Source organism: Chiloscyllium plagiosum, unplaced genomic scaffold (genome assembly GCF_037043375.1).
Source record: "Chiloscyllium plagiosum isolate Xiang-an unplaced genomic scaffold, Cpla_swu_hap1 HiC_scaffold_20, whole genome shotgun sequence".
In the NCBI taxonomy this organism is placed as follows: Eukaryota; Metazoa; Chordata; class Chondrichthyes; order Orectolobiformes; family Hemiscylliidae; genus Chiloscyllium; species Chiloscyllium plagiosum.
In genome coordinates, this window is record NW_028270158.1 from 37,799,594 (window position 1) to 37,826,608 (window position 27,015).

The following is a 27,015-nucleotide window of genomic DNA, read 5'->3' on the forward strand; positions in this document are numbered from 1 at the left end:
TGATAGATGTATACAATCTTCCGATATTGTTAAGGTAGCATTCACCTTAGTTTAGATAAACGGATGATAAAGTGAAATGTACTCAAGACTATTTTATGTTGAACCTGCGTTGTGGGACGGAGGAGACACAGCAGGCTATTTGTTACAAAAGCAGTGAAGTGACAGTGGGTTGTTTTGTCACTCACTGCAGATCTGAGATCTCATTGGCTAGGCTACTCTTCCGCCCAGCTCGTAGTTTGACAGTCGATTGAATATGTGCTGAGACTGGAAGCTAATCATTAAAAGGCGCTGGTTACAATAAATGCCGTCTTACACCTCGCACATTCTAATCTTTTTAGCAGCAAATGCTGCTGATTCACGCCGACAAGGTAAGCGCTGCCTGCTTTCTATGCTGCTAGGAATCTTTTCCTCGCTTCGTATGCAGCGATCATGTTCACGCAAGAAGCTGCTAAAAACATCAGCCGGGAACTGGTTATTGATGCTGACCTTTTCTTCTTTATTTTGGGGAGACGGCGGGGGGTGGGGGGGGGGAGGTCTTCAACCCGGCGCGCGTTAGGCTTTATCTCTCTCCAAGCAGCAGGATCTGGCTGATGGTGGTGCCAGGGAAAGGGGCGGACTGTGAGATGTGTACTCCTTAACAGCTCAGTTGCATTTCAGTTTTGTCGTTAACGTGAGCAGAGAATTCTGGCTAAGCCCTGCTGATGAAATGAAATTGGTGCGAGCCGCTGATGAAACCTTTTCCCCCGGCCAAACATGGGGAATGAGGGTAGCCCTGATCAGATCTAGGGAACCTTCAGTGTCCATGTGATAACATAACGCTTTAAAGAGACTTGATGTATGAACAGGATTGTTTGTTTTTAACATTCTTCCAAATGTATATCTAATGCGTTGTGGAAATGCTCGCTAAAGCACTGTCACATCACAGTTCGAGCTGTCCAAGTCTTCTTGCAAAGTGCCAAGCTTTCTTGAGGTTATTTACAAGGCTTAAACATCAAAATATCAGATAAAACCTCCATGGAGATGGTCGTGCAACCAATTCTGCCTTCAAAATGCACTTGTTTTTCTCAGCACGTCTCGACCCCATTTTGTACATAGCAAAAAAAATTCAAGTCATTTCTCTTTTCGCTCCCTATCTTCTCCAACTCCAAGTCCTGTCTGTCGGGGCCACTTCTTCACCCCATTCTCATGTTACCCAACTAGTTACCCAGCTTCCCTCATGGATCAACAGTGTGGGTTCGCATTGTTACTGATCTGCTTTGCTCAGGTGCCATCAATCCTCCCTTTCAAAACCTCAAACATCTCACCCTCCTCAAAAACATATCTGTCCACTCTTCTTGCCAACAGCCACATCATTTTAGTCTTCCTTTTCTCTCCAAACACTCTGAGCTGAATTTTACTAGCCCTCTCCTGATGGGCGGGGAAGGGGAAACTTTATAAAATGGCATCGGGAGAGATAGCTGGCACCTTCCTGCTGCCATGGGATATTCTCAGTGACGGAAGGAGAAGCTGTGGAGCTTCATGCCTCCATTTAACAGGCAGTCAATTAAACTGATTATGTGACCAATTAACGACCACTTCTCCCTCCACCAGTACTAGAAAAACTAGGGCCCTCTTGGAATAGAGCCTACAACACAAAAACAGATCTTTCAGTCCAACCAGTCCATGCGACCATAATCCCGAACTAAACTCATCCAATCTGCCTGTACTTGGTTCATACTTCTCCAAATATTTCTTATTAATGCATTTATCTAAATATCTTTTAAATATTGTAACTGTACCTGCATCCACCACTTCCTCTGGAAGTTCATTCCTCATATAAAATACTTTGTGTAAAAAAAAGTTGCCATCTTTTTAAAATCTTCAGCTGCTGGAATCCAAAACAGACAGGCAGGAAGCTGTAAGAACACAGCAAGTCAGGCAGCATCAGGAGGTGGAGAAGTCAACATTTCAGATATAATCCTTCTTAGTCCCAGCCTATTCAGCCTCTCCTTATAACTCAAAATCTTCATTCCTTGCAACATTTGGTAAATCTCTTCATTGCCCTCTCCCGCTTCTTATTTTCCTTCCTATAACAGGACGACCAGAACCTGACACAGTACTGCAGAAAAGGCCTTAACAACATCTTGTATACCCTCAACACAATGTTCTAATGCCTATATTCAGAGGTCTGAGCAATGAAGGCAAGTATGCTAAATGCCTTCTTAACCACTTTGTCTGTATGTGACTCAAACATCAAAGAATTATGCTCAGGTTCAAGAATTATGCTCAGGTTCAAGAGATGTGTGATAACATCTCTAGACAGGTTTGATGAGAAGAATAGGTTAAATAAAGAAAAACTATCTATTCCACTTCTGAAATGTTACCTGTCAGCTCTCTACCATCTGTTACAAAACCATTTATCCATGTTTTTATCATTACAGACTCAACTCTTCCAAAGTTCTTCCCATTTGCCTCCTGACTACCAGAATTCATAAATATTATCTAACCCAGATGTTATTGCTCATGTCTTAAGGATTAGATTTTTATTTTCAGAAATTTTCGGTTGACTTGTTTTCCTATTTCCACCCCATTTAACTCTGCGGCCTACGAATCTGTGCTTGGGTCCCACTTAATCTAATCTACATGCTACCTTTAGCTAACATCACGTAAAGGCACAGGCTTGGTTTCACATGGGTCGGTTAGCTCATTTGGCTGGGAGGCTAGTTTGCGATGCTAATAGTATGGATTCAATTCCTACATTAGCTGAGGTTACCATGAAGAGGTATTTTTTTCAACCTCTTCCCTAAAGTTGAACCACCACCATTCATCTCTCTTATGAGAGAGTAGCATTCTGGGATGACAGTACTTTACCTTTGTTTAAAGGCCAAGGCTGCCTTATCATTTCTTTGGACTCATCCACTGTTGTAAAATTATCAGTGTGCTTATCTGACATACAGTACTTGATAAGCAAAAATTTTCTTCAATTTAATATTGGAAAAATTGAGGTCATTGTGTTTGGTTGCTGCTCCAAACTCCAATTCCTAAATAGCAGTTCCATCCGGTCCCTGGCAGCTGTAGAAATGAAGCCAGTCTATTCAGAACTTTGCATCCCATTTAATCCTGCAACCAACTTCTAATCTCATATGTGCCATCTTGAAAACTGTCTTTTCCCACCTCCATAACATCACTCAACCTTTCCCTTGTCTCCGTTCATCTGCTTCTGAGATGCTCATCAATGTTATTGTTATCTCTAGACTTGATTATTCAAACGCACCTTGGATCAGTCTTCCACATTAACCCGTGTAAACATGAGATCAGCCAAAGCCTAGCCGCTCTTGCCTTAATGCAAGGCAAATCCTGTTCCCATATCATCGCTGTGTTTGTTGACCTTCATTTGCTACTGATCAAACAATGTCTTGATTTTGAAATTCTCAACTTTGATTTCAGATCCCTCTGTGACCTGGCCCTTCCCTGTATCTGTAATCTTTTACAGCACCACAGTCCCCTGAGATATCCTCGAATACTGGCCTTTTGTACATTCCCACTTTTCATTGCTGGACCGTTGGCTTAAATTGTTCAGTTCCAAGCTCTCCATCTAACTTCCCTCCTATAAGGCCCTTATCAAAATGTATGGGATGATCAAACGTCTGGTCATCTGACCAAGTATTTCCTAAAGTAACTGATCTTTTGTTTTATAATGCTGCTGGAGGTGCTTTGGAAAGGGAAATGTGCAATACAAAGTAGGTATCATGTCTTACTGTTTTGTTTGAAAGTAATGCCATAATACATTGTCAGGGAGGATGCTAAATTGGATTTTAAACAAAAGTAGATTATTTAACCCATGTCAGTTAGCTACAGTGAAGATTGCAAATCGACTTTGTAATGTCTGTTCATCTGTATCAAGTTCATCTCTTCACTGATTAAACAAACCAGCAGAGCCTGAATATTCAGTGGTTAGCATCGCTGAATGCACTACTTAAAACTAGCCTGCACCTCTTAAAAAGGAAGGTTCATTATAGTTGGAGCAGGCAGAAAGAGATGTAATGAAGCAAGTCTTGAAGAAAGGGAATGTGTGAGTAATGGCACAATAGGGTGTGAGGGTAAATCCATGGTTTTCAGGAACTGTACGAGGACTTAGAGGAGATGCTAAGAAGGAGAGATCCTTATATCTACAGTGAGAAAGAACCTCTATTAGATATATGGTCAGAAAACTTTGGAAGCAGGTGGCTTATGGCAGACAATTCCAGTAGAAAAATCTTAATGCAATGTCACAAGAAATTCAATGACCAATTGAGTAGTCAGAGATTAGTGAATGCACCCTTAAAAACCATATTCTACCACTAGCAGCAATAACAGTACTGTACAATTCATCACATTCACTACTAACAATCTCTATGAATCAGGCCTTAATCTAACATCCATTTGTACCAACTAACAGACATACATTTAGCACATTGCCAGCTGTTCAATAGTCACAGCCTTAGCAGCCAAACATATTGCACAACATTCACTGGCACAGTCCCCCTTCTTTTGCAGGAGAATCATAGTCATAGAGATATACAGCATGGAAACAGACCCTTCGGTCCAACCCGTCCATGCCGACCAGATATCCCAACCCAATCTAGTCCCACCTCCAGCACCCAGCCCATATCCATCCAAACCCTTCTTATTCATATACCCATCCAAATGCCTCTTAAATGTTGCAATTGTACCACCCTCCACCACTTCCTCTGGCAGCTCATTCCATACTCGTACCACCCTCTGTGTGAAAAAGTTGCCCCATGGGTTTCTTTTATATCTTTCCCCTCTCACCCTAAACTTATGCCCTCTAGTTCTGGACTCCTCGACCCCAGGGAAAAGACTTTGCCTATTTATCCTATCCATGCCCATCATAATTTTGTAAACCTCTATCAGGTCACCCCTCAGCCACTGACGCTTCAGGGAAAATAGCCCCAGCCTGTTCAGCCTCTCCCTATAGCTCAAATCCTCCAACCTTGGCAACATTCTTTCAATCTTTTCTGAACCCTTTCAAGTTTCACAACATCTTCCCGATAGGAAGGAGACCAGAATTGCACGCAATATTCCAGCAGTGGCCTTACCAATGATACCAAACAATGAGGCAGCAGGAGCTCTCATCCCAATGGAGGAAATACTTCTGGCCATTGTTGCGAGTGCATTAGTAAGATCAGGATCAATCTGTCCTCCAAGAGATCAATATGATTTTTATCTAATACTGTCTTCTGATTTACAAGCTGCTGATGGTATAATCATGCCTCTTTCACAGGTATAACCCCCCCCCCCCGCCCACTTTCCCAAACCTGTCTAGACCACAATCTTAACTCTTTGATCTTTTTCCTTTTTGATACCCCAAAATGCTTAATCACTTCAGGCAGTGGAGTAACATTAAGAAAAGAGTAGTGATGAAGGACGAGGGACTGAGGCTGTTTTCGTGAAAGAAATGGTTGAGAGGTGACTTAATTGAGACATAGAAGATAATCAGAGGATTAGATAGGTTGGACAGTGACAGCCATTTTCCTCGGATGGCGATGGCAAGCACGAGGGGATATAGCTTTAAATTGAGGGGTGATAGATATAGGACAGATGTCAGAGGTAGTTTCTTTACTCAGAGGGTAGTAGGGGCATGGAATGCACTGCCTGTAACAGTAGTAGACTCGCCAACTTTAAAGGCATTTAAATGTTCATTGGATAGGTATATGGACAAGAATGGAGTAGGGTAGGTTAGTTGTCCTTCAGATTGGATCCACAGGTCGGCGCAACATTGAGGGCCGAAGAGTCTGTACCATGCTGTAATGTTTTATGTTCTGTGTTCTATGTACGCATACTACCAGCACTTCAGTTCACACTCAAAGAGTGTGACCTTATAGATGTTTACAAAATTGTGAGGGGCATGGATAGGGTAAATAGGCAAACTCTTTTCCCTGGGGTCAGAGAGTCCAGAACTAGAGGGCATAGGTTTAGAGTGAGAGGGGAAAAATATAAAAGAGACCTAAGGGGCAACTTTTTCACACAGAGGGTGGTACGGGTATGGAATGAGCTGCCAGAAGAAGTGCAATATTTAAGAGACACTTGGATGGGTATATGAATAGGAAGGGCTTGGAGGGATATGGGCCGGGTGCTGGCAAGTGGGACTAGATTGGGTTGGGATATCTGGTCGGCATGGACGGGTTGGACTGAAGGGTCTGTTTCCATGCTGTACATCTCTATGACTATCTCCGTAAAATTCAGCCCAAAATAGATTGCTGTTTCCCCATTTTTTTAAATGTATTTTCTTGCATTGTTTTTCCTCCAAAGTATATCACTGCTCATTATATTGACCTGTACCTGCCATTTATCTCATTACTCCACAGTCCAAATTTTGTTCGAATATCTTGTATGCTTCCTCAATGTTCTTCATATTTTTTAACTGGTGTCATTCACAATCTCCAGCATCATACCTCCAGCTCTTTTGTTCAAATTATTTCTATAAATCGAAAACCCAAATGAAATCCTATCACAGGTCGTAGAGCCAGATCATATCCTTGGCTAATGTTAAAGGATAGGTATTAAACAGAATCTTGTCAGCTTAGCAGATGCCCCATCCCCAAGCCAGAAACCCTATTGCTTTATCTCCAAGAGCTGTCAACCAACTGGATATCCAGTAGGTCAGCAATCTCAGTAGTCCCACTTGAAGCAGAGGCCATTGTTGGGATTGTGTCTAGCACAAAGAATGCTATGACTGCAGGATGCTGTTCCATTAACGTAAGTGAAGTAAGTCAAGTAGGCTCTGGAGAGAGGAGTAGGTTTGGTCCGGGTAGGGTGAGAGGAATGTCCTCCATGGGCACAGACTGCCTGAGTTGGGAAGCCCTCTCCAACTCTGATCCAGCAGGAATGTGGTGAGGGATAATCAACTGCTCTCTCATGTAGTAGAGAGCCCACTCACCTGTAGCAGAATGTCACTGGAGGTGGGAAGACGCCCTTAATTGAGCAATTAAGTGACTCAGTTAGCCGCCAGCCTAGACAGTAGTCTTCACCTTCCCACTACTGAAAATTGCCATGGTAACAGGAGGATAAAGCACCTTCCCCCAGAGTTTTCTTTTGGCCTTCCTTCACCATTTTATACCCTTCCAGACCATCCAGAAAGCTGGTAAAACCCCACTTTTCAGGGTAGGAACCGTGATTAATCTAGACCAAGAATATTGAGGCTAATTTTAATACCTTCATTGTAGTTTTGGCCTGGGTCAGCCATCACAGCACACCGCAAATGTAGGATCTGATTGGTCTCAATGACCCAATAATACACTGGTGTACATTCTCTGTATCTCCTGCCACCACACTGGATCAGGAAGATTCAGTCACTGACCCCATTCAGATCTTGTGTACATTGGCGAACAGGACAATAGTAGCAAGTAAGGCAATGAGGAAAGGGCCACTTCAGCTGCCTGTAGTAAAATTGCCAAGCTTATCCTGCTGCTCTTGAGTGCAGGCTTGGAACAAGGAGTCTGTACCCAGCCCACCTGTAGGTGTTGCCGCTAATGTCATCATGGTGTGCCTGTTATCGCTTCAGTCTACTTACTTGCCCTAATCGAAACCCACCTTGCCATTTTGCGCAACGTCCTGCTTGCACATTTCCTCGACACAATGCTTGCTTGCCTGCTCATCATCCTGTCAAGCTCCTTTGGTGCAATAGTTGCTGCCCCCCTCGTGATTCCCTTGATGGCTGCTGCCATTGTCATCAAACCCATAGTGCTTCCCTCAACACTTATCTTGCTGGCCCATTATACCCATGATCTGAATATTTAAATAAACAAAGCTTGAACCTCAGTACATATAAATTATTTTCAAAAAAATCTCTGCTTTCTGCATTACAATGAGTAAAATTTCAGAATTCTTTAATGCAGGAAGCCACCTGTGACATCACTGATGTCACGGGGAGTGAAACAACATGGCAGGTGAGTACACTCGCTGCAGACGTGGTGGCAGCAAAATCAGCTCCAAAAATTTAATAATAACTGTTAATATCTATAGATAATAATTGTTATTATCTATAATGGAAATGTGACCTACCTCCTAATCTCAATAATTCTAAATGACATGAGCTGGTTAAAAAATGGAAAAGAGGCTTAGATCCCCAATATAAATAGGCAAACATATTGAAAATGTTATAAAACAAAACATGTTTAATTTTCATTAGCTCCTGGTAAAGGAAATAGAGCGTTATAACTGGATGATCCATCTTGAAGCTCTGGATCCTTTCTAAATATCACTTTGACTTTCAAATGTCAATGCACTAGTCTCCTGTCAGAATCTTAACTTCTAGACTGTGATGTTTCTGCTCCTGTGCCCTGATTCAACAAACATTGAACACATAAGAAAATGTATCTTCACATTTAAAAAAAAATCTATTTTCTATGCGCCATGACTATGCATTTGCACTTGCTACACAACATGCTTCGTCAATTTACACATTATTGGAGGCAGCATGATGTGAAATCACAAACTGTTGCTCATTTATTTCGGTTAAATTATTCCACATTTCATTTTGAAGTCTTCAAATTTAAAATATCCCTCATGCACAGGTTCTATTGATGATTTGATATGGGTGCTACAATAATTTCATGGTCTCTAATCTGGAGAGGAGGTAAAAGGCTTGAGTCCCAGCAAGAAAGCTGTCAGTTGACTCAGTTTGGATTGATAATGATGCACCACAACTGTAGTTTGTGTAGGAAGATGAAAATGACACTGCCAAAATGCCACTACAATTTCCATGCTCTGATTAGAATAATCTGACCACAGTATATGTGTGATATGAATGAATAATCATATTTCAGAATAGTATTGAAATTCTGCTCTGGCAATTTTTTGAGACTCATTCAACTTCCAGCTGGGTTTTAATTGTGCCACCTGATTTAGTTATCTGTTTTAACATCCCCGGAGGGTATTTTTCACAGCACTGCTTCAGGAGCAGCAGTCGACAATGTGAACATCAAATTCCATGTTAATAACTTTACTGTATTTTTTTTGATTGTGTGGCCTATTACAATCTCATCTTTTCCAAACCACAACAGTTGTAAATGTTCCTGACACAACTAGAGAATAAAGGAAGCTTCAGTGCTTACCTCTAGTGTCTGCTGGATGGATGTGCTGCTGTGTTTTCTGTCACGTTGTGTGCTCTGACCCGATGATACTTGAGAAAATCTTTGTCATTGTGTCCAATTAAGGAATCTGCAATTTGGCATAGACTATGATCGAGTTGCTATGCTGTGTATTCAAAATGAGTATGAACTTTGATACTGTTAAAGAGGTCATAGCACAACACAATGTCCTTGCCTAAGCTCAAGGCATAAGTTCCAAATGAAGCCACGTAAGAGCTCTGAATGAATGACAATTAGTTTGTAAAATATAGGATAATTTATGTTAGGTTGTATTATAATTAGTGTCAATGAGTTAAAATCGGCAGTGAAATCATGTATAATTTCCTAAGCTTGCCATCCATTCTCAAATGCACTGTGGTTCCATCCAGCTGAACATTGCTTTCATTTCAAGTCCCTACAATAAATTCCATTTCTTTTCTGTCAATTCCATTCTCTTCCTCAGACACCATCCTAGAAAGGGCTAATCTGTTTGTTATGCCTGAAGTGACTTCTAAACACATATTCTCATCCTTTCAAAAATGATCTATTTTCACCTCTGTGACTTTGCTCCCCTACTTCAGTCAATCAAAACAATCCATGCATTTATCAGTTCCAGCACAACTATTCTGATACATTTCTGTCCAATCACTTGTTCTCCACCTTCAGTAAACTTCAGTCCATCCAATAACGTTGAAGCTCAAATGATATGCCACACCAAATGCTCTTGTTCCATCTGTTCTTACCTTTCTACATATTTTTTGTTTACTTTTTGGTTCCAAATTTTCTTGTTTTTCACATTTAAAACTTTCATTCTTATTTTCAAATCTTTGGCAAGGCATGGTCATCCTCCAACTTTGTAACTTTATCCACAATTTCCAACAAATTCTATGAATCTGGCCTTTTGTGTACTCCTAATTTTTCAGTAAGTGCATTAATTATTCACCATTTTGTTTTAAGACTCAGTTGGCTAAACCACTGAATGCCGAGTAATGCAAACAGTATTCGTTCACTTCCATACCAACTGACCTGACCACGAAAGACTCACTTTCTCAACCTTGCCCCACTCCTGAGGTGTGATAACTCTCAGATTTTACTAGCACCAGTTATCTGTCTCTAATGAGAAAACTATGGTTGGATAGGACTATGGTGACTTTACCTTTCATTAAGAGACTCATACTGATTCAATGTTTTTAAGGGATTCCAAAATCTAATTGAAGTGATGATATTTTGACATCAGTATAATGCTCTTTCCAATGATATATGTCCAATTACTAAAAGAGTAATGTTCTTTATTTGGTGACAATTATGTATCAGTTGTATTGATTGGATAGAGATATAATGAAATAATTCAGTAAATGTGATCACCATACTGTATATAATTTGTTAAATTTATCTCATAGTCATATGGTAGTAAAAATCTTGAGTATTTCAGTAAAAATAAAATCCTATTGAAGATTTTTATTTTGCACTCAGGAGGATGGACGCAAGAATGCTGAATTTCAAAGGGAACAGTAATTCATATTACGAGTGGAAAAACTAGTTTGGCAAGTTTATTCTGAGTAATGGAGCTGTAACATTAGAGAATGTAGAAGGGAACAATTGTCTGCATTCTTGTGCTTAATTTTTTTCAAAAATAGTGCAATTCCTGGATAGTTTACTTCTGCCTGCAGAGGACATGAGTAAGGATGAATATATCTAGGGGCAATAATAAATGTGAGAGTAAGATTAAAAACTTATGGACGTTTGCAGTTTTCAAAACCAAATTTGCAGTTATTACATCTTTAATTCATGATTTGAAAGACTTAAATTGAACAAAATGTCTCGGTCTAACGACAGGATTAAGTGAAATATATAATCCAGTGCCTAAGATAGCATAATATATTTTTAAAAATAATATTATTTTGCAAACTGTGTTCAGAATAATGACAATTGTGTTCTACAAGTGAGCATAGTTGAGAGAATCCTGATGCTGACTGCATTCTTTAATAGTATTTTGATTTTTCACCAAAGAATTAACTAATTTGCACGTCTTACAAAGCTTTGATGTAATTGCAATTCTGATGACTGTAGCTTTTTCCTTGGGTTTTTCCATAATGTTTTTGTTACCATGGACACCATAGAATGACCTTGTCAGGAGTCACAATGTCAACTGGAAAACTTGTCTATGTATTTTTATGGTATATTATTTTTCCTCTTTGTGCTGTGGTCACCACAGTGATGCATTAGTGATACTGTCAGTTTCTGTCTCATTCCTCTGGGCACCAGTTAAAGGACCAAGATTTCCATTTTTCATATTACAGAAAATCTTTCTGGTGAGGAGGAAGAGCAAATTTGAGTTTTTGTTAAGAAAACCTAATCAAAATTCTCCTGTAGTTTTGAATTCTATAATGTTGCATTTGGTGTAAAGCAGTACAATATTTATGTAGTAACGTACATAGTTTGATACCTAGAGAAAGAGGTGTTTTATAGCAGTTTGCCAGTCATGTATTTTGACCATTTGTAAATACAGTTGTCACTATAAGATTCCTTGGCATTGCTCATGGTAAGGAACATAAGAAAGGAATATGTGAAACAACTCGGATCATGTAACCTCTCCTGTCTAATTGGACAGCAGCTTCAGTTTACATGAAGAAGGACTTTCTTTCATTTCTTTTATCTAATTTTAAAGTTTTTATTTACCCTTCTTCTGGATTCAAACCAAGGTTATGCAACCTGCTTTCATAATGTAACCCTTTTATCAAGACTGTCATTGTTGTGAATTTGCATAGCACCCACACCCAAGATAATATATTCTTCCTGAAGTGCATTGCTAAGTATTGACCAGAGCTCTGAACATAACTTCCAGCCTCGAAGCTAATGCTAACATTCTGTTCACCTTTTATATTATTTTTGTGCTTGTCCATACTTGTGCTTGTCCTCTGCTCCTCCACAGTTCCTAGCTTCTCACCCTTTAGAAAGTGTACTCATTTAACTTTCTCAGATCCAAAGCCTCACATTCCTATATTGACTCCCAGCTGTCACAATTTGGCCTGGTGATCTAATCTAACAATCTGCCTTTTCAACATTCTGATAGCTTCGACACTATTTATGGTTAGACCAACTTACTGGTATCAGTGAAGTTATATTTATATAAATCTGTCAGTAATAAATACTAAGGTCCCAGTATGGATCCTTTGAAAATGCACTGAATCACATTTATTTATTTGAGCATATAACCATTATGCTTAATCACTGTCTCCTTGCTCCTAGTCAGGCCAATAAGTTCTAAATACATAGGTGCTGGAGAAACTCAGAGATCTGGTACCATCTTTGGGGAGAGTAACAGAGTTCATGTTTCAAGTCCAAAGCTACTGCCCTTCTTGTTCTTCGATGTCATTCCCAGTATTATTTTCTTGTCAAGGCAGAACTATCTCTGTGCTTGCATATCCAAGGCAACATAATACAATTGCTGTAACTAAACATCCTGAGACTTAACTGCTTATGATGAAGAACATGAAAAAGAGTCCTACCAGACTCAGTTTTTCACTCCACAGGTACTGAGAGGCCTGCTGAGTTTCTCTGACAATATCTGTTTCTATTTCAGGTTTCTAGCCTCCACAATATTTTGATTTTATTTAAACCAGTAAGTTACCATCTATTGCATGCCATTTCACTTTTTGTTAAGTGTTTCTTATATATAATTTTATTGATTGTCTTCTAGAAGTCAATATAAATAACACCCATAGACACTACCTTTTCTATCACATTAGTTAACTATTGAAAAATCCAACTAGGTTCATTAAAAAAAAATTATGACTTAAAATCCCTGCTGAATCTCTGATCAGCTTATATTTGTTAAAATGCTCAGTGACTCTGTTGTTTAATAAGCAATTGTATTATTTTAAAATAAAACTTAACAAGTTAGACAGCCCACGGTAGGCATTAACAGATTCCAGGTTTTTTTTAAAATCAACTTGTTCAGACATGTTGTGACATTTCTAGAGTAGGTGGGACTTGAACTGAAGGAACACTGTTACTTCTGCCAGGAGACACTCCAATTTCAGATTCTAGACACATTTTCACAATGTATGTTATCCTAATGGGCCTATAATTTCTACTTTACCCCCTTACCCTCTTAAATAATAGAGTGCCACTTCTCCCAAATCAAATGGGACAGTTCCTAATCAAGAGTTTTGAAAGATCATGAGGCAGTTACCATGCCTACTTATTGTGTTACCCTGGGTGGAATCCAAATTGAGGATATGAATATTATTAATTAGAGGTCTTCTGGTATATCAATAGTAACATCTCTGAATAGGTCAGTTTAAGAATTTCTTTAAATCGCATTCAGTAAACCTTTTGGTTTTTTTTACAAGCAGAGAATTCTTATATCATGTCACTCACAATATTATTCTTCGCTGGCAAGATGGAACAATTTCTGTGCTTTCATATCAAAGGCAACATGATACAATTACTGTGACTAAACATCCTGAGACTCATTAGAAACTAATTGTTGTGAGTTATACTCTGAGATCAATCACAGGTGAATTGCTGCGAAAGCTTCCCTGCACATTGGCAATTGCTCAGGTCCCATCTGTGCCAGAGGTGCGTCATAATATATCTGAACAGGTTGTTTAAAAATATTGTTTGGGCTTTTGTGGTAAGTGGCAGTATCCCTACCTTAGGACTAGATGATTCAGGTTCATAATGCCAGATAGAGGGAGTGTACTGTTAACCTAGGCAATGTTCTGGGGGCCTGGGTTCAAATCCCCCCATAGCAGATGGTGGAATTTGAATTCAGTGGAAAAATGTCTGGAACTAAGATCCCCATCGTGACCACGAATCAACTGTTGGAAAAATCTATCTGGTCACTAATGTCCTTTAGGGAAGGAAACATGTGACTCTCTATACCCACAGTCATGTGACTGACTCATGGCTGACCTCTGGGCAATTAGGGATGGACAATAAATGTTGACCTAGTCAGTGCTGTATTAAAGTTGTAGTGACAAGGCAGTGGTGGGGGTCTTTTTGAAGATTCTTCTCTCCTACAACTGGAACTCATCTTGGTGGGCATTGAGAAGGTTTTTTAAAAAAAATCCTTCATCCTGCTGCTAGAATTATTCTAACTTTGGTCAGTTTGAATCCAATTCAGTGGTGAGGGGGCAAAAAGCATTGGCACAGTAACACATAATTTGTTTCTCCATTAGCAGTCTTCATTGATACGTGCTTTTGAGACTGAGGGAGTACTTTTTAATATTATAGGTGTGTGTTATTATAGAGTATTTTGAGGCAGTGTAAAGGAATCTTTATACTGGATCTGATCTGTGCATTATCCACACAAGAATATTTTGTGTTGATGCATCAGTGTTGACTTGTGGAGGAATGGCGTTCTGTCTCTGAAATTGATATATCCAACGTTGATGAAATCAAAAACTGGTTGAAGTATGTTTCATTCTCCTAATCTGTAATTTGAGGCATAACGTGTAGCAAGTAAGAAACAAAAACGCTGCAGAAACATAAATGTTAATCACTTGTCAAGCTACATTGCATTTAAAAATATGCACACTGATCTTAAAAATCTGCTGAATAATACAGTTATGCATAAGCATATGTATCTTTTGATGTGACGGTCTGTTTTCATTTTTTGTAACCATATAAAGCCGTTTTTCATACATCTTCCAAGGTTAATATACAATATGATTTGCACGTTTGTAATCATGTAAAAGTTAATTTTTTAAATTTATCTGATTTGCTAGAATATATGCTGGTTACCCCCAATTACTAATACTAATAAGGATGCAAGGGAGCTTGGTAGCAGGTGGTAAATGTTGCAAGCTGGGGGATGCAGAAGCCCATGCATCTTCATGGCTGAGCCTAGAAAAATTAAATGCAACATCACACAAGACATCTGGCCAATTGACAGTCAGGCGGGCAGTCCAGTGCAAATATTTGTGGCAAGATGCGTGGGTTAGTCAGGATGCGTGGGTTAGTCAGTGCGGAGATCTGTCCAGGTTTGGGTTAAAGATTGTAGCCAAGAGCAGATTGGCCAAGGCTTCCTTGTCGAAAGACAAAATAAAGGTGGAAGATGAAAGCCCTCAGCCCCATATCTGAGAAAACAAATCTGATAACTTCATCCAGAATAACAAAAAGATTCACACCCCGGCCCAATCAGGTATTTATGCAGGTATATATTAATCACATATCTTGTGATTAAAGCATGGAAAAGGTTCACTCCTGGTTCATAATTTGTCAATGAACTAATTGTTATTGTAATTGCAGGGAGATGAAAAGGTACCAGACCTCTGTCATAGAGTCATACAGCACTGAAACAGATCCTTCGGTCCAGCCATGTCGAATATAATCCCAACCTAAGCAGTCCCGCCTGCCTGCTCCTGACCCATATCCCTCCAAATCTTTCCTATTCATATATTTATCCCAATGTCTTTTAAACATTATAATTGTACCCACATCCATCCTCAGGAAGTTCATTCCACATACGAACCATCTTCTGTATAAAAATAATTGTCCCTCATGTCTTTTTTTTTAAATCTTCCTCCTCTCACCTTAAAGTTGTGCCCCTACTCTTGAAATCCAACATTCTGGGAAAAAGACAACTACCATTAACTGTATCTATACCCTTCATTATTTTATTAACTTGTATTGGCCTCTCAACCTCCTATGCACCAGTGAAAAATGTCCCAGCCTATCCAGCCTATTTTTATAACTCAAACCCTCCATTCCCAGCAACATCCTGGTAAAGCTCTTCCAAACCTACTCCAGCTTAATAATATACTTCCCACCACTGGGTGACCAGAACTGGACACACTATTCCAGAATAGGCCTCACCATTGTCCTGTACAACCTCAACAAGATTTCCTAACCCCGATAATCAAATGACTGAGCAATGAAGGCAAGCATGCCAAATGCCTTTTTAACTTTCCAGTCTATATGTATAGTTTTATTCATTCACAGGGTGAGGGCATTGCTGGCCGGACCAGCATTTATTGCCGGCCAGGCCAGCATTTATTGCCCATCCCAAACTATTAAAAGTCAACCACATTACTGAGCGTCTGGAATCACATGAAGGTCAGACCAGGTAAGGATGATAGTTTCCTTCCCTAAAGGACATTAGTGAACTAGATAGAGTTTTCCTACAATCAACAATGGATTCATGGTAATCATTAGATTCTTAATTCCAGATATTTGTTGAATTCAGCTTCCACTATCTGGCATGGCAAGATTTGAACACACCTCACCAAAATATTACCTGGGTCTCTCAATTAACAGCCCAGCAATAATACCATTAGGCTATCACCTAAATGACTCAAACTTCAAAGAATTATTTGCCTGAACCCCTAGGTCCCTCTGCTGTACAACACCACCCAAGGCTCTACCATTAATTGTATAAAAAGATACATCAGTCACCCAGCATCCATCCTACCTTGCTATAATATTAATCAAAGGTAGGAGATCATCCACCTTGCTTTAGAGCACTAAATGTCAACTTGCAAATCACTGTATGGATGTGCATTTTATTTCAAAGGTTGACAACCCCATGAAAAGAGAAATCTCTAACGTTGTAACTAGCTTTTTGTTTATGTAATTTATATGATCCCCTATCCTTCCTACCTGTCAATTAAAATTGCCTACAAATGTGAACTAAATCTAATCGATACATTACCTTAAAGGACTTAATCAATGTCTGCGTTTCCCTAAAACTGACCTGGCAATTTAAATTGCTGATCTACAGTTCTATCTACAACTTCTTTTTCCCCAGCTCATCTAGAGAAGATCCCATTTATTCATGTTTAGTCGAGTTCCTTTTTTATTTTTCTGTGACTATACTCAGCCTAATTAATGTTGTGCTCCCCTTTTAAATCTTTTTAGGGCTTCCAAATATTTTCCCTGATTATGATGTCCTCAGCTTAGCCCAGTTATATATTTATTGTTTCATCTAGATGTCATCTAGATGTGATTCCTTTCAGTGATGGAGTTCAGTGTCACACAGAGAATGTGTTATGAAATAGCACAGGAATTTAAGGAAAATGTTACTGGTTACATAATTTTACTTGAATTTATTTCATTACATATGTCTGTCTAGGAATAGATACAGGCTATTTAGCTTTACTAACTTGTTCTTCTATTCAATTAGATTGTAGCTGATTTGTCACTTAGCTTTGGTCCATGTCCCTTCATATCACTCCCTAACAAACGTCTATCAATCTCAGGCCTGAATTTTTGTAAAAATGGGAAGAGCCTTCAGCTTAATGAAAACCTCATTTCTGGAAGCCCTACCTGCAAATGTAGTGTCCATCATTTTCACAGCAGTGGAGATATGGGAGATAGAGAAAAATTTGTTGCTTGCACAGAAGTGATTTGTGGAGGCAACTGCACATGTTAATGTACATATGCCTTCAAAAAAATCCAGTTTTCAAAACTGGGATCTTTAAACCATGATTTAGTGATTTTAGACTTTAATAAGAGGTCTAAAGCTGCCTAAAGTATTTGGAGAGGTAGGGCACACTCTTGGAGGGTGACAGTATCCTTCTGAATAGGTCAGCGGACAACTTTGCAAGAGATCAAGTCCCCTTCAGGAGTATTAAAAGTATACATGACTGTATGTAAAAGGTGGATAAACTTATTGAAACTGATAAGCTGTTGGAACTCTCAAACTATCAAGGCGAATTATCATTGTTTCAAGCCATTGAAGTACTGCCAAGTTTAAAAAGATACTGCATCATATTTGCTATTTCACTCTTAAAGATGGCGTAAGCCAGGGAATAGGTTTAAAATATTTACGCTACATCACTGATTTCACATCCTATCATTATCACAATGGGACTATGAATGTAAATGCTTGCTTTTATAAGGGATTAAGTACACCAAATTTGTTTTTGATTTAGTAAGGGGCTATGTTAAGCTGAAGGAATGTAAATGTTGTGAATGGATTTCTTATGCATGAGTTACTTTTTATGATGAATAACTTAATCATGGACTCTTAGAACTTTATTTTGTTTAATCGCAGCATGGGTCCTGAGGTCTTCATTTGGAGCATATTGGGTGAGTTAGCATGAAGGATATAGTACCAAAAGGTGGTAGGTGGGAAGCATGGGTTGGCATGGTTTGATCTGTGGTCTGTAAAGGGTCATGAAGTAAGTGGGCACTTAGTTGACATGGAAGGTACTTTGGGCTGTGATGGTGGCATGGATAGAGCATGGGGAGGTGATCAAGTGTGACTGTTGAGGACTCAAGAGCTGTTTTTTAAGTTCAGATGAAATCCCAGATTGCCAAAGCAGGGCATTCACACTGACTGCCACCACCACACTTAGCAGACACTCTGACTGCCTCTGAACAAAGCTGGGCCCAGCTCAAGATAACATCTGATCTCCACTCCCCCCGAATGAAAATCCAAATGTTAGGGCATCTTTTCCTGAATCAGGTTTGCAGAGCTGGGAATTCTCATGGATCTATGCTACTGACTTGGGAATGAAAATTAAGGCCTTGGTATTGAATTTGAACGAGAGATTTCTAGATGCTCACAACCATTTGTTTTTGAAGCAGATCTTCCTGTTTTCACTCGTAAATGGTCTCGATCTAATTTTTATGATTCTTCCTTTATTTTCTGGATTCAGAGGAAATACTTTTTTTGAACTGATCTCTTCAAATCCCATTGCCATTTTCAGTATTTTTGAGTTCATCATTCTTAACCCTCTAAACGTAATGGAATGCAAATTATGTATATGCAATCTGTCTTCATAATTTGACCTTTTAAGCCATTGTATCAATCTAGTGAATCTGCTCTTTAACTTAAACTGAGATTTGTGTCTTAAACTTGCTGTCAGTGCTCGAGATAGCATCTGACTGAGACTCTGTACATCTGAAGGATCATTTCCTAATGTTTGTAATCCAACTACTTCAAATAAAAATCACATTACATTAGCATTTTTGCAGACTTTAAGTAGTGGGATGTGAGGTTTTAATTATTTGTTTACATATGCATCTAAATTCCTTTGTTTCTACACAGTTCCTAGTCTTTTGCCATGAAGAAAATATTATGATTTGTCTTCCCAAGGCTCAAAGTGGATGTCTTCACACTTCTCTACATAGAACACTGCCTGACAGTGTTCTGCCCACGCATGAGACTCTCGATCTCAATGTAACTTCATGCTATTACACAATTTACAATACCTCCTAACTTAGTGCAATCAGCAAACCTAGCTGTTTTAATCTCTATTCCTTAATTCAGGTCATTAATAGATAATGGCAAACAGCTGAGCTCCTATAGGATCCATTGGGAACATTTCCTAGTCACAAACATCAATCAGAGTAAATTCCTTTCATCCCTATTCATAGCTTTCCTCCTTCCCAACCCATTAATAAACAAGGTTACCTTGAATTTTATGATTTAGATGAGAAAATGGCAGGCATGGGCTGTAAGTTTGCAGATGAAACTGAGATTGGTAGTATATAGACAGTGAAGAAGATGATCGTGATCAACTGGATTCAATGTTCTGAGGAGTTGCAGATGGAGTTTAATTTGGATAAATGCGAGGCATAATAGTTTGATAAAATAAACAAGGCGGGACTTATACAATTAATATCGAGAGCGTGGTGCTGAAAAAGCACAGCAGCTCAGACAACATTCGAAGAGCAGGAGAGTCAACATTTCAGTCAAAAGCCCTTCATCAGGAATGAGGCTGTGAGCCAAGGGGTTGTGAGATAAATGAGAGGGGGGGGGGGGAGGGTAGCTGAGAGTGTGATAGGGAGATGGAGGTGGGAGTTTTGGTGATAGGTCGAAGAGGTGGATAGAGCAGATAGGTGGGAAGGAAGATGGACGGCTAGGACAGGTCATGAAGACGGTGCTGAGTTCGAAGGTTGGATCTGTGATAAGGTGGGTGGAGGGGAAATGAGGAAACTGGTGAAATCCACCTTGATGCCATGGAGTTGGAGAGTCCCGAGCTGGAAGATGAGGTGTTCTTCCTCCAGGTTTCAGGTGGTTAGGGAGTGGCAGTGGAAGTGGCCCAAGAGCTGCATGCCCTTGGCAGAATGGGAGGGGGAGTTGAAGTGTTCGGCCACGGTTCGGTGGGGTTGGTTGGTGTGAGTGTGCCAGAGATGTTCTCTGAAGCGCTGTGCGGGTAGGCGTCCTGTCTCCCCAATGTAGAGGAGACCACATTGGGAGCAATGGATGTAGTAAATGACATCTGTGGAAGTGCAAATGAAACTTTGGTGGATGTGGAAGGCTCCTTTGGGGCCTTGGATGGAAGGTGTGGGTGCAGGTTTTGCAATTCCTGCGATGGCAGGGGAAGATGCCAGGAGGGGAGAGTGGGTTGGTGGGGGGCCGTGGACGAGACGAGGGAGTCATGGAGGGAACATTCTTTATGGAAAGTGGATAGGGGTGGGGAGGGAAATATACCTCTGGTGGTGGGGTCTGTTTGTAGGTGGCAGAAATGGCGGAAGATGATGTGATGTATACCGAGGTTGATGCGGTGGAAGGTGAGGAGCGGGGGGGTTCTGTTCTTTTTGTAGTTGGAGGGTGGGGTTCGAGGGCGGAGGTGCGGGAAGTGGATAAGATGCACAGGAGGGCATCATCAACCACATGGGAGGGGAATTTGTGGTCTTTAAAGAAAGAGGTCATCTGGTGTGTTCTGTGGTGGAACTGGTCCTCCTGGGAGCAGATGTAGCAGAGGCGGAAGAATTGGGAATAAGGGATAGCATTTTTACAGGAGGCAGAGTGAGAGGAGGTGTTGTCCAGGTAGCTGTGGGAGTCAGTGGGTTTGTAGAGGATGTCAGTGTTGAGTCAGTCACTGTTGATGGAGATTCTAGGAAAGGGAGGGAGATGTCTGAGATGGTCCAGATGGTCCAGTCAGAATGGAATGTGTTGGTGAAGTTGATGAACTGTAATTATAGAAGCTGGACTGTTCCACGTAACCGACAAAGAGACTGGCAAAGCTGGGACCATGCAAGTGCCCATTGCCCACCCCTTTCGTCAGGAGGAAGTGGGAGGGTTCAAAGGCAAAATTAATGAGAGTGAGGACTAGTTCAGCTAAATGAATGAGAGTGTCAGTGGAAGGGTACTGTTGGGGATGTCAGGAGAGGAAGAAACAGAGGGCTTGGAGACATGGTCATGGTGGATGATGTGTATAGGGACTGGATGTCCATGGTGAAGATGAGTTGTGGGGGCCAGGGAAACAAAAGTCTTAGAGAAGGTGGAGGGCGTGGGTGGTGTCCCGAACTTCTGTAGTTACATCGGCACCCGTGGCCGAACACTTCAACAACCCCTCCCACTCCGCCAAGGACATGCAGGTCCTGGGCCTCCTCCATCGCCACACTCTAACTACCTGACACCTGGAGGAAGAATGCCTCATCTTCCGCCTTGGCACCCTCCAACTTCATGGCATCAATGTGAATTTCACTCATTTCCCCACCCCTCTCCCCCCACCTTATCCCAGATCCAATCTTCCAACCAGTCCTACTTGTCCATCTTCCTTCCCACCTATCCGCTCCACCCACCTCTCCAACCTATCACTGTTACCCCCACTTCCATCTACCTGTCACACTCTCAGCTATGTTCCCCCAGCCCCACCCACCCCTCCCATTTATCTCACCTCCCCCCACCAGCTCACAGCTTCATTCCTGATGAAGGGCTTTTGCCCGAAATGTCAACTCTCCTGCTCCTCGCTCGGATGCTGCCTGAGCTGCTGTGCTTTTCCAACACCACACTCTTGACTTTAATCTCCAGCACCTGCATTCCTCACTTTCGTCTTATACAATTAAAAGAAGAGCCTTGGGTGGTTAAGAAGGTGTTGGGCATGCTTGACTTCATTGCTCAGACTTTTGAGTATGTTCAAGTTGTACAGGACATTGGTGAGAACTCTTCTGGAGTTGTGTCCAGTTCTGATTGCCCTAATATAGGAAGGATATTATCAAGTTGGAGAGGATTCAGAAAAGATTTACCAGAATATTTGCCAGGAAAGGAAGGTTTGAGTTACAGGGAGAGGCTGGATAGGCTGGGAGTTGTTTCTCTGGAGGCTAGGAGGTTGAGGGGTGACCTTACAGACCTTTTTAAAATCATGAGATAGATAAGGTGTTAGCAGATGTGTTTTCCCGAATGTGATTTCAAGACTAGGGGGCATATGTTTGACTGAGAGTCTAAAAGCATGGTACTGGAAAAGCACAGCAGGTCAGGCACTGTCCAAGGAGTAGGAGAATCGACGTTTCGGAATAAGGCCAACACGACATGAGAGGCAACATTTTACATAGAGAGTGGTTCATGTGTGGAATAAAATTCTAGAAAATGTGGTGGATGCAGGTACACTTTAAAAGACATACTGATAAGTACATGAATGAGAAAGATTTGGAGGGATATGGGCCAAGCCCAGGTTTAGTTTTGAATTATGGTCAACATGGACCATGCTGTATGACTCCTTGACTCTGTAAATATCACCTGAAAAGCTTGTTGCCTGAAAAGAGTTAGTCTCTTGTGTGACAGACAAAAAGCCAGGAACTGACTCAGACCTTAATTAAACAAAACTTTCTTTATTTTAACTCTTTAAGTACCAATACTCAATGTAAAACATGCACTCATTGCAATATTATCACCTTATTCCATCAAGGTGCTCATTTTCTCTCCCCCCCACCTTATCAGAGAACCACCCTTCCAACTTGGCACTGCCCTCTTAAACTGTCCAACCTGTCCATTTTCCTTCCCACCTATTTGCTCCACCCTCCTCTCCGACCTATCATCTTCGCCCCCACCTTCATCTACCTATCGTATTCCTAGCTATCTTCACCCCAGCCCCCCATCCCCCATTTATCTCTCAGCCTCCTTCGGCCACTAGCCTTATTCCTGATGAAGAGCTTATGCTTGAAACATCAATTCTCGGGTGCTGCCTGACTGGCTGTGCTTTTCCAGCACCACACTCTTCGAACAAGTATGCCTAGAGACCACCATAACCCTTGACTTATTTGGTCAACACTGGGAAGCATAGGTCCCAACAGCTTTAACTGAGGCCAGAGTTTAAACCAGCTTGCTTCATTATAGCTCTTAACCACTCTCTTATGCATTCTGCTGCTGACCACCTGACCACAGTTTTGTAGACAACATCCAGAGAACTCTGTTGTTTGTAGAAATAAGTGATTTTCTCAAACAAGACATGGCCAACCTTTAGTCTATACTTACTTGCTTAAATCAGTTCATTGTTATTCAAATTCACTGTCATTCTGTCTCTGGTGATAGATCCCAGTAACCTCACCACAGGAAACAATAAATTGCTGGGTATGTAGTCTTGTGGTTGTCCTTCTCCCCTGTGAGACACATTTTAATATCAGCTGCAAGGAAGATGTTCCCTGTTGGCTCTGTGTTAGCGATCTTTTAGCCATTTTGAAACCAGTTTTAAGGACACTGTAAATCTTTTTAGAACGTATTTATGATTAACTCAAAAAAGCAAATACAGAAAATCATCTGTTGTTAACACATAGACTCTCTATTGAGCACCAATTTTCAAGTTTTGCACAGAAGGGCTGAAAAGTGATGAGCATCATGGCTAGTGGCCAGTTTGAATTCAGAAATTTGCAAATATGCAAGAAAGCATTTTTATACTGATCTAAGAGATTTTACAAGAGAAGAAAGTTCTGTTTATTGGCTTTAAAGGTCCTATTTAAATGGTTCCAAAACATAGTTATTCTGGTAACTGACAGTGAATAGGAAGGTGCCTTATTACTAATAGCATGGGGTATGAACAAGATATAAATTGCAATCAAATCTTTACTGCCTTAATTTTGAAAAGTTTGTGCTATTTTCTGTGGTGCTTAATTGTTATTTGCAAATATGCGAATTTGAGATGGCAGTCCTTTTTCAGAATTTAAACAAGGATAAAATCAGTTAAGTAGCTTTAACATGAACATGCACCAGTAACACCACAAAACAATTTATTTTATTCTGGAGCTGTTGTTGTGGCTACTTTCGTAAGTGTCATCTTCGGATAGGTCATTTCATGTCTGGGTGATTCTGGCTTAGATGGTAATCATCAATCAGTAATCTTTCAAAAATGTATTCTTACACAACACAAAAATCAATATCTGCTACAGATGCCAGTAAACTTCAAATCAAATAAATAGAATCTATGTAATATGGCATTCCATTGAAATTTCTCAGAACACTTTACACAATTATTTACTTCTGCAATGTTAGGATAAATTGAAGCTCATGACAGAAGGATCATGGTGAAAAACGTTTTCAAATGCCATCTTTCATGGTCTGTCACCCAGGAAGTTCATCATCAGTCCCCCAGTGGGCCAGCTTGACTCCAAAGCTAACCAAATTTCTAAAGGCTGTAATGGGCAAGATACAAGAGGTTGCCTCATAGTCGTTATAATAAGGTTTATATTTTTAAACCACATAAACTTATTTGAAAAAAAATGCAAGTCAAATTTACTGATTTAAAAAGCAAGCCATTGAATTGCAGAATGCTTTTGAGTTGTAATCTTAGTTTTCTGAGTTGTCATTTTAGATTAATTTTCTTTCCTTCTCATTATTAACATGCCTTAAAAAAATGTACGTACAAATTTGGATTTGGAGCAGAACTAGGATATTCAGTATCTGGAGATTTGTTTGTAACTTCAACTTCTCTTTGCTGTCTAGCCTCAATATCAGGAATCAATCTAACTCGCCCTTAAAAATGTCCAAAGACTCTGCCATCACTGCTTTCCAGATAAGAGAATTCCTCAGATCAGTGACCCTCTGTGAAAAAAAATGCTCGCCATCTTAAGTGGGAGAAATGTTATTTTTAAACTATGTACCCTAGTTCTATGCTCTCCCACAAGATGAAATATCCTCCTGGTATCCGCCCTATCTATTCTCCTCAGGATTTTACATATGTTGATACAATCACATCTCATTCTCCTCAACTCCAATGGATAAACACCTACAGCAAAGCATTCAACGCTTCTTCGTAAAATAAGCCCTTCAACCCAACAATAACTAAGTGATCCTTCTCAAAACTGCTTAAACCACAATTGTGTTATATACTTCTTTTCAGATAAGGAGATCAAATTGCATACCGTACTCTAGATGTGGTGTCATCAAGGACCTGTACAGCTGCAGTAAAGCTTTCCTACTTCTATATTAAATTTCACTTGTAGCAAAGGACAACAGTCCATTTGCCTTCATAGTTACTTGTTGTATTTGTTGTATACTAACTAAATGTGATTGATGTACAAGATCCCTCTGTACCACCATAGAATCATAGAGATGTACAGCACGGAAACAGATCCTTCAGTCCAACTCGTCCATACTGACTAGATATCCTACCTAATCTAGTCCCCCACTTGGCCCATATCCCTCTAAACCCTTCCAATTCATACAGCCACCCAAATGCCTTTTAAATGCTGTAATTGTGCCAGTCTCCACTACTTTCTCTGGCAGCTCATTCCATACATGCACCACCTTCTGTGTAAAATGTTGCCCCTTATGTCCCTTTTATATCTCTCCTTCTCTCACCCTAAACCTATGCCCTCTAGTTCTGCTCTCCCCCACCCCAGGGAAAGGACCTTGTCTATTTATCTTATCTATGCCCCTCGTGATTTTATAAACCCCTCAGCCTCCAACACTCCTGGAAAAACAGCCCCGGCCTCTCCCTATAGCTCAAATCCTCCAACCCTGGCAACATCCTTGTAAATCTTTTCTGAACCCTTACAAGTTTCAAAACATCCTTCTGATAGGAAGGAGACCAGAATTACACGCAATATTCCAAAAGTGGCTTAACGTAAATGTCCTATACAGCCGCAACATGACCTCCCAACGTCTATACTCAATGCTCTGGCCAATAAAGGAAAGCATACCAAACTCCTTCTTCACTATCCTATCTACCTGTGATCTACTTTCAAGGAACTTTGAACCTGCAATCCAAGGTTTCTTTGTTCAGCAACACTCCCCAGGACCTTAGCATTAAGGGTATTTGTCCTGCCCTGATTTGCTTTTCCAAAATGCAGCACCTCTCATTTATCTAAATTAAACTACGTTCTGCCACTCCTCAGCCCATTGGTCTATCTCAACAAGATCCTCTTGTACTTCTTCGCTGTCCACTACACCTCCAATTTTGGTGTCATCTGCAAACTTACTAACTATACCTCCTACGTTCAAATCCAAATGACACATTATATAAATGACAAAAAGCAGTGGACCCAGCACCAATCCTTGTGGTACACCACTGGTCACAGGCCTCCAGTCTGAAAAGCAACCCTCTACCATCACCACCTGACTTATACCTTCGAGCCAGTTCTGTATCCAAATGGCTAGTTCTCTCTGTATTCCATGAGATCTAACCAGGATTTGCAATATCCATTGAAATAGTAAACTGCTTTTCTACTCTTCTTTGAGGAGAAAGTGAGGTCTGCGGATGCTGGAGATCAGAGCTGAAAATGTGTTGCTGGAAAAGCGCAGCAGGTCAGGCAGCATCCAGGGAACAGGAGAATCGACGTTTCGGGCATAAGCCCTTCTTCCTGAAGAAGGGCTTATGCCCGAAACGTCGATTCTCCTGTTCCCTGGATGCTGCCTGACCTGCTGCGCTTTTCCAGCAACACATTTTCAGCAGTTTCTATTCTTCTTGTCAACTTCGACAAGTTCACATTTTTCCACGTAATACTTTAGCTGCCAATGTACTTAACCTATCCCTTTGCAGATTCTCTCCACCTACTCTTGATAAATTAATTTCCTTGTTACTTTTGTGCCATTAGCAAATTTAGCAATCATGCATTGAATCCCTTCATCCAAGTCATTTTTATAGATTGTGCATTGTTAAGGCCTAGTCACTACCTGCAAACCCAAACATAGGCTGGTGTTATTTTTCCTTCGAGCAGAGAAGGTTATGGTAGGAATAGATTGAGCAGTACAACGTTCTGAGGGGCATAGTGAGGGTAGATAGGGAAA

At 40.5% G+C, this 27,015-nt stretch overlaps 1 protein-coding gene across 1 annotated transcript in view; it reads left to right on the forward strand.

Annotated features, from left to right (window-relative positions):
* Positions 1-224: 224 nt before the first annotated feature.
* Positions 225-27,015, forward strand: part of abat (4-aminobutyrate aminotransferase) — a 177,728-nt gene continuing 150,937 nt past the window's right edge. Inside the window, exon 1 of the mRNA XM_043711576.2 lies at positions 225-368. The gene's annotated coding sequence lies outside the window, so the exon portion shown is untranslated. The remainder of the gene's footprint in view (positions 369-27,015) is intronic.